Genomic DNA, 16,348 nt, shown 5'->3' with positions numbered 1-16,348 from the left:
AGGTCACACTGGCCGGCAACATCCAAGTAGGTGGACAGTCCTGCAAGGACACCGGCCCGTGGCAGCAGGAGGAACATAGCCCATGGGGGAAGCTCAGAGTTTTTGTGTGGTCATGACCTCAGAGAAAAAGGGTAGTGGCAGAGGTTGCTTTGAACAAGGAAACAGGACGCTGGGAAAAGGACAGCCATGACAGGAGCACTGGTGAATGGATGTGGAGGTCGTATCTAATCCAACGGTCCAAAAATGGAGCCTCCATGTGTAATATTTGGCACCCCATTTCTCAAATTTTAGCTCTCTGTTAAATTTAGAATATATTATATTTGATGAAAATAAAATATCAGAAAACATCTGATGTAGTCTAACAAAAGGACTCTTTGGTTCACAATAGGCTTAAAATAAATGCCTCACTTAAACTGTGAACAATGTTGTGAAGTCTTTGCTCATTCATTTAAAAATGTTCTGTTATGTCTGTAACCCCCTGACTTTGCATTAATACCACTCTTCTATAGACTTTATCGCAATAATTAGGGGCATACTGGCCTTTTAACGTGAATTTGTAAGATAGGATCGGTTTGTGCTATCTTTTCTCTCACACAGAAGAGAGTTTTGCCTTTGTGATAACAGGCGTCTCAGAAAAAGAGCACCCTCATAATCTATTTAATCCAGCCAAATTTAGTGAGTCAGAAAGGGCAGAGGATTAATTTAAAAAATGGCTGCTGGCTGGGGCATTACATCTTCAAACTGTCAAAGAGGAATTAAACTGGCAGAGAATGTGCCTAAAATATCAAACTAGTCTGTGCAGCTTGGATGGGGTGGGGTGGGGTCAGGAGGCGCATTAGCACCTCTGTAAGGTAAACTGAAACCCTGCTCTGAGCCTGAGGCACCGCCACGGCTCGCAGCTCACGCAGCAGCAAAATCAGCAGTGAAAACAGCCAGAGGCTCGGCTGTTGCTGGTAGAAGCACTCAGCTTTGATGTGGAACGTACTCTGGGTTGAGATGTTCCTGAAGATGGAGGGCGGGAGCAGAACAAAGACGATAGGCAGATGTTTGAGCTTTACTCCCAGGGGCCCGATCTGTCTTTTAAAGGGATGAGGTGATCACCCATCTCGGTCTTCCCAGACAGCATTTAAAGTTTTCAATTAAAGACCAAACTATGTATCAAATTATACCAGTCCAGGTGCATGCAGGTTTTATTTCTGAGATCCTGTTTAGATGAACCACCTCGGCTAAAGAAGAAGCAGCTACAGCTTGGCGATATGGCTTAAAAGTAAAATCTTTCATACCAAATTTGATTCCTGATTTTAATTGTTTTTTTCCGTATGAAGCAAAATCCACTTCATTAACCCTTAGAGGTTGTGTAGACTTAGAGGTTGTGTAGTTTGAGTTTCTTGTAGTTCAGAAAACTTTAATTTAGTCTCTCCTGGTGCAGTATAGATCTCTTCATGCTCTGTTTGGGTCATATTTTTCAATCCACTGAGTTTTCTCTACCATTGTTATGTTTTCTGAGTAATAATATTACAGTATTTGCTGTGGAACTGCTAGACAAGGTCATAAACTTCTGGTTAGCCAGTTTTGCAAATCCACCATTTTTATTTCTCATAACAATTTTGCAGTCCAAGTAAAATTATGCCAAAGCTACAAGTGGATAAATAAAAAATATTCTGTTCTTGGGTGTTTTAACCTTCACAATTCATTACACAGTATTAGGTTGCTCAAGTGCTTGTCCTTGATGAATTAAGGATCCACTTCATTCTGCCTGTGGAAAAGATGGACCTAGAAAACTACAGAAGCCCAACTAGTGCACTAGTGGAAAAAAAATATTGATTTTTCAAAAAATAGCAAATTTGATCCGTCGATAACCCTTGAGATCTACTGTTATGTATGTTTTAGATACAACCCTACTCCACCACACCTGAAGCAAATGAATGGTCAGTTATTAAGATGCTGACAGCACCTTATTATTTGCAAAACCCCCAAAAATTGACCTTAATAAAAAAGAAAAAAACAAAACTGAATATTCTCCAAGGTGATACATAAAAAACCACTGAGAGAGAGAGAGCAAAGGAAGAATAAATAAAAGACCCATTTAGAAGTAATACAAACTGAAGACCTTAAATACTGAAGGAGAAGTGGAAGTGACAGAAGAACTAATCACAGATGAGTGGGGACAGCTGAGGACACAGAGAGGAAACGAGGAGATGAAAAACAGCAGGGAAAAACCGCTGAAAACTAGATAGACCACAGATGAAAGGAAAAAGTGAAACTGATCAGTAAACACTAAACAATAGACACAAATGTAAGGAAACTGAGCTCAAAGCACATGCAATGAGACTGAATGAAGTAACACATGGATTACACAGAAATGGCAAGATAAGCAAATAAAGCATAATTCATAAAAACAGAAACATAAATTAAAAGCAAAGTCCCAACACTCAGGATCATAAATATTTTTAAAATAAGATGTTAGGCCATTGCTTCGATAGTCTGAGGAGAAATACCTCGATTCTTTTGCTTCACTTCTTTTCTTCTTCTGAATACACGATGTATAAACCAGCATATTATCGCCACCTGGACGCTGAAGTGAAAACTATATTTCTACATGCAATGTAGTTCTCTGAGAAGCAAAAATAGCATTAATGAGGGCAAGAGATCTTCATATCACATATGTCAAGGCCTTAAGGGAAGGTAAAAATGCATCATGTTGACACGAGATACAGCAACATGTTCTAATGAACCCATGGTACACCGAATAGGATTAACATTAAATTAGGTTCTGATTTACACCTGCTCCACTTTGCACCTGAAGTACTACAGCAGCTGAGACAATCACAGCTAAAAGGTTATCATATTTCTGGGGTCAGGTTAGAGGTTATTTGACAAAACAACACAATTTCATCTCAGCAAGGAAGAGGATCCGCTTCAGCTCGTTATTTCAGAGTTTGGACAGGAATTTGGCAGCTGCAGGTCACACAGCGCTGATTAACATTTATTTCATTTAAAGTCCTCCATCAGGTAAAAATGCAGCACCTGGGCTGTTTTATTTGGTATGGTAAAACTGCCTCTTCCCTGCAGCTGTACTCCCATAATGTGCTATCATACTGCAAATTCCTGCAGCACAAAGTCAGAGTTCAACAGACGAAAGCGAACACATCCAGGCAGAGTAGTAGGAAGCAACACCTGAATCAACAGCGCATATAGTTCGACACCACGAGAAATAACTCAGGCAAATTATTCTCCTTCCTCTACCTACACCCCGGCTCCGTTGGAAAAAAGTTTTGGGTGTTTAACGTGAGACGGATTAGAACAGGAAAATGACATGTCCCCTGCAGTCGAGAGCACCGGGAATGTGCAGCGGCATGACAAATCACATTTAATGAGATCCATCATAAGCTTAAACATCTAATCTCTTCGAAAATGGAATATTTACAGCACAGCAAAACAAACACAACACCACTGATGATAGAGTGTGAAGAACAAAGGAACGAGATTTCATTACAAGAGAAATCAGATTTTTGATAGAACTGGTTATCCATTACTGACTTATCAAAAAATCAAAAGCTTTTATAAACATCCAGATATCTGTTTTTCAGGTTACCAAGGTAACAGTTTTAGGCAGACTTACCTATCTCTCTAGCTCCTCCTAGCAGTGTCCCAACATGTTCCCAGAATAGAAGGGATTCAGCAATCAGGCATAACATTAAGACCACTGACAGGTGAAGTTATGAACACTGGTTTTCTCTGTGGTTCAAGGGAGAGAAAGCAGCAAACTGGCCACAGATTCATCAAGCAGCAATGAAGCAATGAGGGAGTGTGGTTAGATCCAACGGATGAGCTTCTCTAGTAGAAACTGTTGAAGATATTAAAGGTGATTCTAAGACACAGCTGTAAAAGTATACAGTGCATGGCAATCTGTTGTCTACTGTGCTGCAACTTTGATCCATCACACAAAAGTACCAACTACGTGAGCATCGGAGCTGCATCGTAGAGCAATGGATGAAGACCAACCCTGCTTTCTTTTACTGTAGACTACTAACCATTGGTTATTCTTTGGGGAGTGTTATACTGGAAAATCATGGCTCCTGCCAACCATACTAACAAAACAGAGTCACACAAGCTCCATCTAATGAGCATCAATAAGTTTGAGGTGTTTTCTTCCCCTCCACATTTCTGGACAACATCCAGTCAGTGGAGAAGATAAAGGATCTGCTGCTAACATCTTGGTGCCAGATACTGCAGGAGACATTCGAAGGTACCATCCTTAACTCAGTGGGTCGGGGCCATTTTGGAAGCAGAAGAGAAAAAGACACTTTTTGGCATAATGATCAACGTAGTCCTAACATGGAGGTCTCTTCCAACAAGAAAGCCATCCAGACTACACTTGTACAGATTTTGAACCATGTTAGCATAAGTAGCAAATAATCATTGCATTTTCTTTAACGCTCACTACAAACGAATTAGGAGTTAGCAGTGCTAAATGTTAAGAAATGATTGTGATATGAAGGTTCTCACTTTTTCTACAGCAAAGTGTGGATTAAAACAGGTAAATTCTGAACTTTGGGTGATCTCCTGAGACGGGTTCTTGTTTGACTGGTGCTTGTTTAAAAGAAAGAGGGAATCGAGCAGGTAGATTGTGGCAGCATATTCAGTGATGCTACGTTGAGTCGTTGATTTATGAAATCACAAATAATGTTTAGACACCTTCTTTGTGAGCCTCTTTCTTGTATTCCCCCAAGAGAAAACCTTGAAGGAAGAAAAAATCTTGGAGTTTCCCTGGAAGAGTTGAAGGAAGTAGACGTCAAGAAAGAGCTAATCAGTCTCCTGCCTCTGAAATTTGTTTAAAATAAGCAGCAGAAAACAAATGGAGTGTGATTAAAATGAAACCAATGAGAAGCCGATAAAGGCTATATATGTTAGATCATGAAGCAACTAAAAAGCTGAAAAAAATAGCATCTCGATTTATTAAAATGTCAGGGAGATTTGTTGGTCACCTCATGCCTTTTCTGGTACCTCTTCCCCTCTTACAATGTCTCAGTGGAGCCAAACTTATCAAACATTAATTCTCACCTGGTCACAGAGTGTTTGGTCTCCTACTCTCTGGGAAAAAAAGTTCAAAAAGCAGAACAAAGGCTGTTTCTGTCCCCTGAGTCACAAGAACTGTGACTGCTGCAGATACATGCCTTGCTGAACCTTTAATTCGGAGCATTAAAGAACAAAGTACACCGTTTTTACATTTCTTAGGTATTCTGGTTATCACATGGTGGGCAGACATGTTCAGATTAAAGAAGTTGTTGGCAGTAGGTGGGTTTGTATTTTCACATACTTGGAAAGTTTCACTTCAAAATGTAACACATGCTGTTAATCCAGTAACATTTCCATACAAAAACACATTCAGAAGCTTAAACCTGGTTTGAATTTCCAAGCTCTTTACCTCAGAGAACCTTCATCCGATCTCAGTGAAAAACTGCTGTCCAAATTTTGTGGCCAGGCCAAAACTCAGCCAGAGGATCTCATGAGAGCAGCAGGAGAGGCAGCAATAAAGAGCTGCACCAGCTTTTCTCTCTGCTCTGAATGACTTCACCGAGGATGGATGTGTGGATAGGTAGGAGGAGGAGGAAGTCGCCTCCAGGCAAACTTATGCTTGTTGAGCCACTCAATCACCTCCAATTACCATCTTAAAACTCCAGAGAGTTCCACGATAATTGCTGCAGCTTGGTAGTTACATTACTGCAGACTATCCGCTGCCTCGTGAATAATTGTTGCTCAAACTCAAACCAAAATGTTTGCTTCAGTGCCTGGTTGCGGTGTGGAATGCTTCTAAAATCTTAAAAACTTTGTCTGGTAAAACCTGCATTAATGTAGGTTCTGGATATAAAGGAAAGTGATTGTAGCTGCAGGCTGATAGTAAAACTCTGTAGCTGAGAACTTCCTGCGACATCTCTTGATACAAAAAGCACTGAGGAAGCACCTCGGGGTCCTTCCAGCTTTACATTGTTCAGTAGCATTTTGGGGCTGACAAGATAAGAAAAATTATAAAAAAATAACTGTTGGGACAAATGCAACTAGTCAATTTGCTGGCAATAAGGCTGAAGCTTGCATCCTCTTCGAAGAAGATAAAAAGGACATTTCACAGTTTTATTGAGACTGGATTTGAACTTCTTTAAGTTAAAAGCTAAATTACAGTGACTGAATGTTAAGCTGATTTTACATTGAATAGAGGTTTCTTAATATACTCCCTTATATAAAATAAAGATTTTCTTGTATCTGTGAAAACACAAAAGGGAGCATTTTCATTGTATTTCTTTCAGTAGAACAACCTCAGAATAAAATAATTAAATTATGGACAATCTATTTTTCTTTCTGAGTATTCTTTCTGGTGGACAATACTAAAACATCACTAAAGATGATTCCTCTGATTGGTTACTGACAGCTTTTTCTTTGGGTTCAGGGAATATTACCAGGAAAAGGTTGGTAATGCATCACTCCAGTTGCTCCAGGAACTAATTTTGCTCAGTTCTACTCAAAGTTCATAAACAAGAAGCTGAGGTACCGAAGCTCCTTCACTTGGGGAAATAACACACTCCCTAGAAGACAGGAATCTTGCAGATTTCCAGCAAAGATTCATGGTAACTGAGGGCAAAACTGTGACAGTCTAAAACACAGTGGAGCAAATCCTACATAAATTATTACTGCCGATGCTAAACCAAGGCTTCAATCATGTGTGGGTGTTTAAAAAACATGAGGCAGGAGAACTGACCAAAGCTTTGGTCTATCATATCTCCACTAGATACTATAAAGATGAATTGGTTGAATATGCATTTGCATATATATATCCTGTATGTGTGGCAATCATGTTTTAAAAATTTTGGTCAAAAATACATCTTTACTAGATATGAATTTATATTTCTACTATATCATTTTTCTAGAAAACAATAAACATGCTGTCATCTATCCAAACCTCAAAAATGATCCATTAAAGACTGATGGTATTGATAAGCTTGTCAAACTTTTGATGCTTTTGCAGCATTTGTGTTTCTCGTGGAATGTTTTTAACCCGATTGATCACAGGACTCGTTTTATAAAATGACAAATGTGACCCAGGAATTTCCAGCCTGTGTCACATTTGAGATGATTTCCAGCCTCTTCTCAGATGATTCTGCTTCTCAGCGGGTAGCTGCTGTAAAGTAAAACCCTGAAAGTGCAACCTGTGCAGGATGACACCTTTCAGAGTGATTACCTATAATCATCCCTCAGAAAACTGAGGGGAAAGGAAAGGTCAAGAGGAAGCTTGTAACAGTCGTAAATGTGAGTTTGTTGTCATTCTGAACACTAGAAGTCAGCAGAAATATCAAGTGACGAGGTCAACAAATGTTATGAGACAACAGCGTAACGCCAAAGTTTTTATGATGTCTTAGTTTGAAACATCATAACTAAGACCCCAGGCAAGCCATCATTTACACAGCCCACAGCTGTGTAAATCTGTGGGCCTGTGTTGCGAAACTGCAAACTAATGGAAAAAGCTGACATTTTCTAGTAGGATTAGATTGTTAACTGAGGAATTTTTCCACTGTTTGCTATGTTGCTTTGATTTTGGAAGTTTCTAACTTTCCTAACTACCATGCTAATCTATGGCAGTTAGATTAGTATGGCAGTGCATTTAAACATGAAGGCACTGACAATTAGAGATAGAAATGGGTGGACCTGGATCTAGTTTCTGTTCTGCTTTCAATGGAGCATTAATTGACTTTAAAGACTTGAAAAATAATGTGTATTCATCACAATACTTGTAGGTGGTCACAGAACCTATGAAAACACCAACTCTACATCAGTTTTGCATCAGTTATCCAGAGGGAGCGCACAGTAGAGCTGAAATGAGTTTCTGATAAGGATTCCTATCAGATACGTTGGAGGTTTCTGTGTACATCCCACAGTAAGGAGACCCTGAGGCCTTTCCTGGACTTACTGCAGGAATTTCTCTGGGGGGTGGAAGAAGGGTGATGTCAGCTGTTCTCCTGGATCTGTGAGCTATCTGACAGGTGAATAAGCAATAACAAAAGTTCCTAGACAAACAGTTTTAATTAAACTCCAGTTCAGTATAATCTCCCAGTATTTTTGCCTTTTTTTCATGAAAAGATTAGTTAAAGCATTGCCTAATTTCCTCTAATTTATCATCTGTTAGATCATTCAAAATATTTTTTTATTTCTATGCTCTCCTCTGCAGCTCATTTCATCAACCATGTTGGTCTGTTTCATGTTTTCTCCATCAGCTTTCGTAAACCTCCACAGGCTGCAAAATAGTTACTCTGCTGAACTCCAGCCTGTTTTCGCCGATATTTTTTTGGTTTGTTTTTCAGAGGAGTTTATCCTTTTCATGTGCAAATGTTATCTTTCCATGCTCTGAACAAGATCTTTAAATGAGTGTTTGTGATGATCAAACCAGGTTAAAACGAAAGACGCAGCAGGTAATTTAGCTGTAATGCGAGTTATCCTCCTCCACAAAGAGAAAAATCATTCAGCAGCCAGATGATCACAGCCTTCTGACTTACTTAGTTATTCCCTATTTCCGCTGATGTCTCCGGAGGCCCGGCTGCTCTGAGGTCAGCTGATGGCAGGTTTAACATCGGCTAAACGGTGCTGACGAGGAGGCAGCTCCACCTCCAGCTTCTCCTGTGAGGCACAGGCATCCTGCCAGGCCTCGTAGCGCTGCTGGAGCTCGGCTGACCTCTCTGTGAGGATGTTCCTGATGATAACGCATCCATCCCCATCTTCACACATCAGACACACACAAAAAAACAAAAAAAAACGTTTGATTTCAGCTCGGCTCTTCCTGCTTTTATTTTTACTCTCTATCTGCAGGGAGCTGCTGCCCACATACTGACCGGCTGTTCTGTTAACCACAGAGGAGATGCACTGAGAAATGAGCAGAGCTGCGTACAGACCTCAGAGCTGTCAGCCATGAACGGGACACGGAAAAGAGTTGCTGTTCACTATAAAACCTTAATCCAGATCCAGACTGCTATTATGTGGAGGTTTAAGTCTGTGTCACGGAGAACATCAACTAAAGTAGGTGATCTGTTTAGATTTAGCTTGGCTCGTGTATTGAACAACACCGTATTTTAATTTTTACATATTTTAGCGGGTTTTTTATCATTACATTGAAGTTCTTTTTGTATATTTTTTCCAAGAAAAGCACAGTGGAGCTCCACTATTCATAAAAGTTAGGCATCACAACTGTCCACTATTAGCTAAAATCTGCAAATACTTGACAGTTTTTCACTTGCAACTGCCTTTTTAAAAAATATAAACATAAAATATTTCTTAATATGCATCAGTATGCAAAGTGGAAACTGTCTTGTCACTACCACAGAAGCTAATATCTACAGTTTTCTTTATTTCCACTTTAGGGGGTACAACCAATCAGCCCCAAGGAAAATGATTGGTGCTTCTGGATTGGCAGATTTTAAAACACCAGCCAGTAATGTGTGTTAAATTGCATTTTGGTTCAGCTTCACAGGCAGCTTTATGAAAAATTCAGAGAATATGTGAATTCAAGAAAACTGAACACTAAATTGGCAGAGGTGGAGTCGAGGGGTTGCCAAGGTAACTCACCAGTAGAGTACCCCGCTGGAACAAGCAGTTCCCCTCCAAAACAGCTGGTGGCAGCAGTGGTATATGTTTAGTGATATATTTATAAAAAATATTGATTCCTTTCAATATATTGTCTATTTTTAGTGAATTACTTGGAAATTATGGATATTGTGCTTTGATTTAATTAAATCTGTGTCGTTTTTACCTGTTACTCAAATATTTTACATATGTTGCAGAAAATTTCTATTTTGCAGGAGGAATTTGATTAATACCATGCAAAAAAAATAAAAAAATCAGTCGAACTCTGATCATGTTGCCATGAAAGATCTCATTCTGGAAGGGCTGATTTCTTGTCAATTAGGTAATGAGTTACAACAAAGTAGCAAAGAAAACAGTGACTTGCTTGCAACTTTAATTCAGATGAACCTGAATTTAATTTGTTTTTTTAAACCTCCTAATATTCTGACTGATCTATCCTTCAGTAGAAACAGAATAAGAAGCGTTAACAAGATGTGAAGTTACAAAAAAACCCTGGAATTAATTCAAGCAGGAAATAAAGGAGAAAACTAAAATTATTTCCCATCATTAAACACATTTGGCTGCCATTAAAAACTCTAAGATTCATTACAGCTTTATTACAAAAGAGGCATTCAGAGTTTTTTCATCCAAAATGGGAAATCTATCCAGTATTTCAAAGGACAAATGAAGAGGAACAAATCCAAATTTGCAAGAGAACCCACCGACACAAAGCTGCTATTATCAGATATTATCTACATATTTTTCCCAGATACAACCCAACTGTGTTGAAATCTATCTTTGATTTATCTTCATAGATGTTCAGTTATCATGTCTGCAATGAATACTCCCAGTCTGATGAGTTTTGTTTCCGCCCTGTAAAATATCTCCTGGAGAAGGAACTTGGTGTTTCTGTGATCTGTGTTGGGCTCGTCTTTATTCTCGTGCTGACAGAAAGCCCAGAGAGGGCAAGAGAAACGAGGATGGGACACCATCTGATTTACAGTCTGACGGTTCTGCAGCTCGACGCACTGATCGAGTGCGATAGATCGAGTCATAAATGAAGCTGAATCAATGAGTGCAAGCCTTCAGCTGGGCCTCGTGTTAACAAACGTGTCGGAAAGGTGGGCGGCCAAGGTTCAGTGCGGGTCATGTCCCCTGTCACATAGCTCTTTATGCTCCTCTTTTCATCGTGGTTAACCTTCTCCTTGCTCTGCTCCATGTGGAGGCGGCAGGAAAAGTGTGGGTGTTAGCAGAGTAAGGATGTGGGTGTTTTTGTAAGGATCAGGAGGAATGAAAAGCCCCCATCTGACAGTTGCTCTCTGCAGAATACATTTTTTCCAATTAATGTTAGCATTTTTATTATTTTATGTCTGATAACACTGGCTGAGTAAATCTCCTGCTGCTTGAAACACTTTCATTATCTCAAATTCAAATGCAAAGAAATACATTACTATAATCTCTCTGAAAGCTAAAGAAAACTGTTATCTAACTCGTTTGAGACGGTTTCTTACAATATTTCTAAAAGTTTTTTGAATTAATTATAGACAGATATGAACAAACTTTATTTGACTTGCATTTAGTAGATTAAAATTTATGTTTTTCTACACATCCTGTACTTTGGACTGGACAGAAACATGTTTTTGTGTCTTCACAGGTGAAGTTATGACAGAATCCAATTTTGCTCATGTGGTAGCAGCCTTGCTATACAAGAGGGATGGATGTGCTTATATCAGTCAGTAGTTGCGTTTCCATTACAAATGTGCACAAAACATTATCAATATTCCACTAACGTTGAAAAGACACTTGTAATGTTTCCATAAAATAGAAAACACAAATAATGTCACAAATGAATAACTTTGTTCTGCAGGAGAATTAACCATTCTCCATGCTGAGTTTTTGATGTATGAGGTTGAAGAAGAGTCAGTGAGTTAAATTCATGAATTCCATTCATTAATATCAAAATACAGCTGGTCCATTCTGACATGCTGCCTTTAAGAGCTAACATGCAAAATGGCATCCCACAAGTGTTTCTCATTCCCTTTGTTTCTCTGAGCTACGCCCCAATGAGAGCGTTACCTAGTGTGTCATCCCTTATCCCAGCTCCCATTTGAATTTCCTAATGTGGTTTCTTTTAGGTTTAGCTTAACTTTAGCTTAGCAACTAGCTAAAAGAGACAAAAGGAAAACACAGAATCATTTATCTCAACAGTTCACACCTTACGTAAGTCTGCGCCATGATACTCCAACTACTTAGTTTTCTTCTTCTTCTTCATGGTTTGTGCCAGTGGAAACATCCGGTTGTTGATCATGTGACTCATGTGATGCGAAAAAAGTGTTTCCCTTGCAAAATAAAACAATATCAACCCCATCCTATCTAAAAAACCTCAGCTACTGTCTTCTTGCATCAGCAAAGCAACCATTATGTTGCAGCAAGATTTCCAAAATAAAGAATATTACAGCTGAAGGGATTGTTTTTTTTTTAATCATAATCAGGTTTATGTGCAGAGCAGAAGGCTTCAGGATGTTTAAGAATGTAAACACTGGGAAAAACAAAAACATCTCTAATTTACTGTAAAATACCGACAGCTGTGATTACCACAATTTTACTGCATGAATATGGATTTTACAGTAATTATATATTTCCTGGAATACGGATTGTACCATATTCATACTGTAAAATCAGTATTTATATGATAATTTATTTTAAACTGTAAAATGCAGTAAAATTCTGGCAACTACAGAATTTTACTGTGGTTGTGGCCGGTAAAATGTGTCTAAATTACTCCATTTTTCTTTTGTTGTTTCTTTTTTTACTGTGCAGAAACATCTTCACCTGAGGAGGGGGAACATTTTGTTTCCACCAGTGCAGCGCTTGCTCAGCATGGGCAGCATGTTGGTGTGAGTGCATCTGCATGCACAGTGAGGTGGCAGCAAAAAATGACGTCACAAGAAAATTGATAAATAAGGGGCTGAAACGTCACAATGTTTAATTCTGGGCCTGTTGTCAGGAAGCTTGTCAGCATCCTGGAAATATTATATAAAATCACATTTTTGAACTCTATAGCCTGTTATACTGATCAAAAATATACCTGAATTGTTGCTTTGGTTCTTTTATGCACGTTTAAGGAATCCCTGAAACAAAACAACACTCCTAAGAATGGTTGTAAATGCCATAATGGCTTAGCATTGTTGTGATGAGAAGCTCCCACTCTGTTGGGAAGAGTAGGAGCTTCTTAAAGAGACAGAGGCCCAATTTCAAGGCATCAAATTAAAAAGACATATGGTTTTAAAGTCATTTTTGATATATACAGTATTTTTATGACACCTGAAGGTAACAAAGTCACTCTACTGTGCTATAAAATGGCACTATGTGCATGGAAAATACGTAGTACCACTGATTTAATCCCCAGGAGTGAGGGCTATCCTGCATCTTCACCCACAGTGACTCAGTGAGGACGATCTTTAGGGCTCTTGCAGGGTTAAGGGGAAGGTTGAAAATATTTGCTTATACAAATAATACAAAAGGTTGAAGGTCAAACAAACACTCTGAGCTTTGACCAGACCAGAGTGGGTTGGAAGTTGATCCAGCATGAGTAAGAGAACAAATGACATTATCAGGAAGAAGCATCAACACTACAGACACTAAATCTGAACATACATTTTATGTATTTGACATTAAAAGCCTTTGAAGCTGAATTGGGCATTAGCAGAAATTATATTTTAAAGCTAAAAGATGTGCTCGAGAGTACACATTTAATTTATTTGATGAGTTGTTAATTAAAGTGCTGATCAGAGCAGTCTGTCTCTGTAAGAAGATGCATGTTGTCCTCAGAAGGTGAAAATCTCCTTCAGTTTCATTTTGAATTAGTACAACTTGCTCATGAAGAATAGAGTCGATGTTTGCTGAGTGTGTGAGGAATTATCCCACCGTGCCGTTCCCTGACGGAGCTTTTGCATGTTTTAACATTAATGAGATCAGGGGACGGGTGCAGAACCTCGAAAGTGTCACTTTAGGCCAAATCTGACTTATTTCCTCAGGCTCATAATTCTGTTTTTTTTTCTTATTTTATCTTCCTGAAGTTAAAACCTGATCTGCTGCCGCAGCACATTCAACAATAGGAAGAACAGGATTTGGAGAACAATAGGTATTATCGAACAAAGGGGAGATTCTCCTCCATTTCTGTGAAATGAAGAACAGATACAGGTACCCTCATTAAAAAAACACAGTGGGGTTTTTAGCATCTGCAAGATCACAGACAGTTTAAGTTATTCAGCCTTGTGTCTCAGTGAGATACACTCTGATCTGCCTGCAGTCACATCCATAAAACGGAAACCACAAAGACTTTATGGCACAAATAAACCTGTAGTAACTGAATCATGTGTTCCTTCCTTTGACACAGTTCCAGTCTGCTGTTTCCATCTTCTCCTCATCAGCAGGAATGTCTTTAAATTCAGAGCTTTTGATTATTTATTGAACTGTTCTTTCAACAGGGAGTAGGACGACTGCAATGAAATTTAAAAAGCTGAATTATTGCAGGAGTTTGAATTTATTAGGGTAGATTTTTTTTATATATATATATAAATTTGGCCCACAAATTCATATGCACATGCTCAAAGAAATGGCCAGTTATATTTTGATAAATGACCAATATGTTTTGAGTTTTGTTTGTTTTTTTGATCACCTATAACAATGATTAACTCATTGGCGTTTCTGTTGCTGGTCGTGTCCCAAACACTGAAAATGCCATCAGAATTACTCAAACTTGGAAAATCTGAGATTCCTCCCCCCTACTTTTTAACATGATTAAACCATATAAAACCAGATCTGTTTCTAATAAAGCTTCAGTGGTCAAATGTATTTTTCACTCCTGGATCTGTTTGCCATTATCTGGTTAGCAACTAGAGAGGAAGCAGAGACGTTTGTGTTTTGGTTTCATCTCCAGTTTGTTTTATTGTTAGTTGACCCAAAACACATTTTCGTTTTGGGCCAAATCAAGACCATGAATGCTCTTAAAGGGCCGGTTGTGCCAGAATGTATTGATAAAACCTGTTCACAAACTGTTAAAATATTAAGAAATATTATTATTGAACATCTTTCCAGGATTTTGTGATTCTTTTGGGATCTTTTGCAATAAAAATCTAAGTGGTTGTGGTGCTAATTTGGAAAGATTTACAACATTTGAGCTTATTTATGATAATAAATGCGACTTTTTATTACTCGTATAGAACTATAATATGACATCATTTAAGGCTGAGGCAACTGTTTAGTACAAGTAAGAATGTTTTTGACAATTTATGAGAAAAATCTTCAATAAATTATTTATTAGCTCAAGAAATTTGATTTTGTGGGAATTTCCACGATAATTCTAAAGAAACTGTAAGGACTGATTGATAAAACTTGGCAGTAGACAGATAAAAAACCGCATTGATTTGATTGAAAACATAATATTTAAGCACACTTAGTGCATAGTCTAGAATCTAGAGGGCCACATAAAAAGCTACGGTGGGCCGGACATGGCCCACGCGCCTTGAGTTTGACCCATGTGGTTTAGATATTTTGATATCCAGTTGTTCATTATTGTATTCTGGGTCATTATTAGTTAATTCCTTTCCTTCTATGTTTCATGCAATTAAATTCATGTTAGTGTTAGTCTTTACTCGTGTGCTTTAATTCAGCTGCACCTGTTTTAAATCCCTCTGCTCAGCATTCCTCTGATTACGCTCACTTGATGTCACTTCCCACTCCTCAGTATTAAAGCTTCCTGGTTTCAATTGCTTTTTACTGGATTCCTCTAACCTTCTTGGTTTCTTGTCCTGTTTTTTTCATAATGGCCTCTAAGTTTTGTTTGGTCCCAAATTCCTGTCAAACTCACAAATCATGACAAAACTAGCCAAGAACATCAAAACTCGCAGATAAAAAAAGCTCAAATGTCACTCTCTGTACAACAAATGTATATATGCATTTCACTTTTTGAATAGATTTATTGAAATGAAATAACGGTACATAAATCTTTGGTCATCCAAACTATTAACCCTCTTTAAAGACTCTTTCAGATGCATCCAGGCGGCCAGGCAGCATAAAACAAGCATCCATCAGGTCTTCAACTTCCATGACATCAATCTGTTTCAGAACTGTACATAAGTTTAAAAAAATTATATTCTCAAGGATTAGGAAAATAAAATCACGTCTTGGCAGTGATTTAAGATCAAAATGAAGAGTGTGTCTTTCTGCAGAGACGTTCCCACTGTCCTGCTGTGTGAGTAATACCTTCCTCACTCAGATATCTGTGTTCAGACACTTTGTTACACCATTTTTTATCAGGTTACATTTTTATTATTCATGAGCCAGAGTTATTCAAGCAGTTTGAAATCCAATCAGACACTTTTTCCCACTGTACGTTCCTGTACTGCAGCTTTTAAACTCACCGAGGTTCATTTGTAGCACGTTGGGTTCATCTGCACAGTCAGGGGCCTCGCCGCTGAGATTAATAGGATGCTTTGTTTTAAATTAAAGCGGTTATTAGTGCTGATTCTTCCCAGGGTGCCCAGCAGAGGCAATTATTCATCAGACAAACCCCTGCTAAACGCCGCCCGGTTGGAAGCTCACCATCTGAGAGCAAAGCAGTTTGCAAAAAGTTCACCTGCAATCAGACTTTCCAACAACATTAAGATCTGCAGCTCAGTGATGAGGAATCAACACGACTGCACATCTACATGATGACCTCCGCTTTCCCTCGTCTATGATA

The sequence above is a fragment of the Xiphophorus maculatus genome, chromosome 19 (assembly GCF_002775205.1).
Source record: "Xiphophorus maculatus strain JP 163 A chromosome 19, X_maculatus-5.0-male, whole genome shotgun sequence".
In the NCBI taxonomy this organism is placed as follows: domain Eukaryota; kingdom Metazoa; phylum Chordata; class Actinopteri; order Cyprinodontiformes; family Poeciliidae; genus Xiphophorus; species Xiphophorus maculatus.
The sequence above is the reverse complement of the archived record's forward strand: the minus strand, read 5'-3'. Positions refer to the sequence as shown.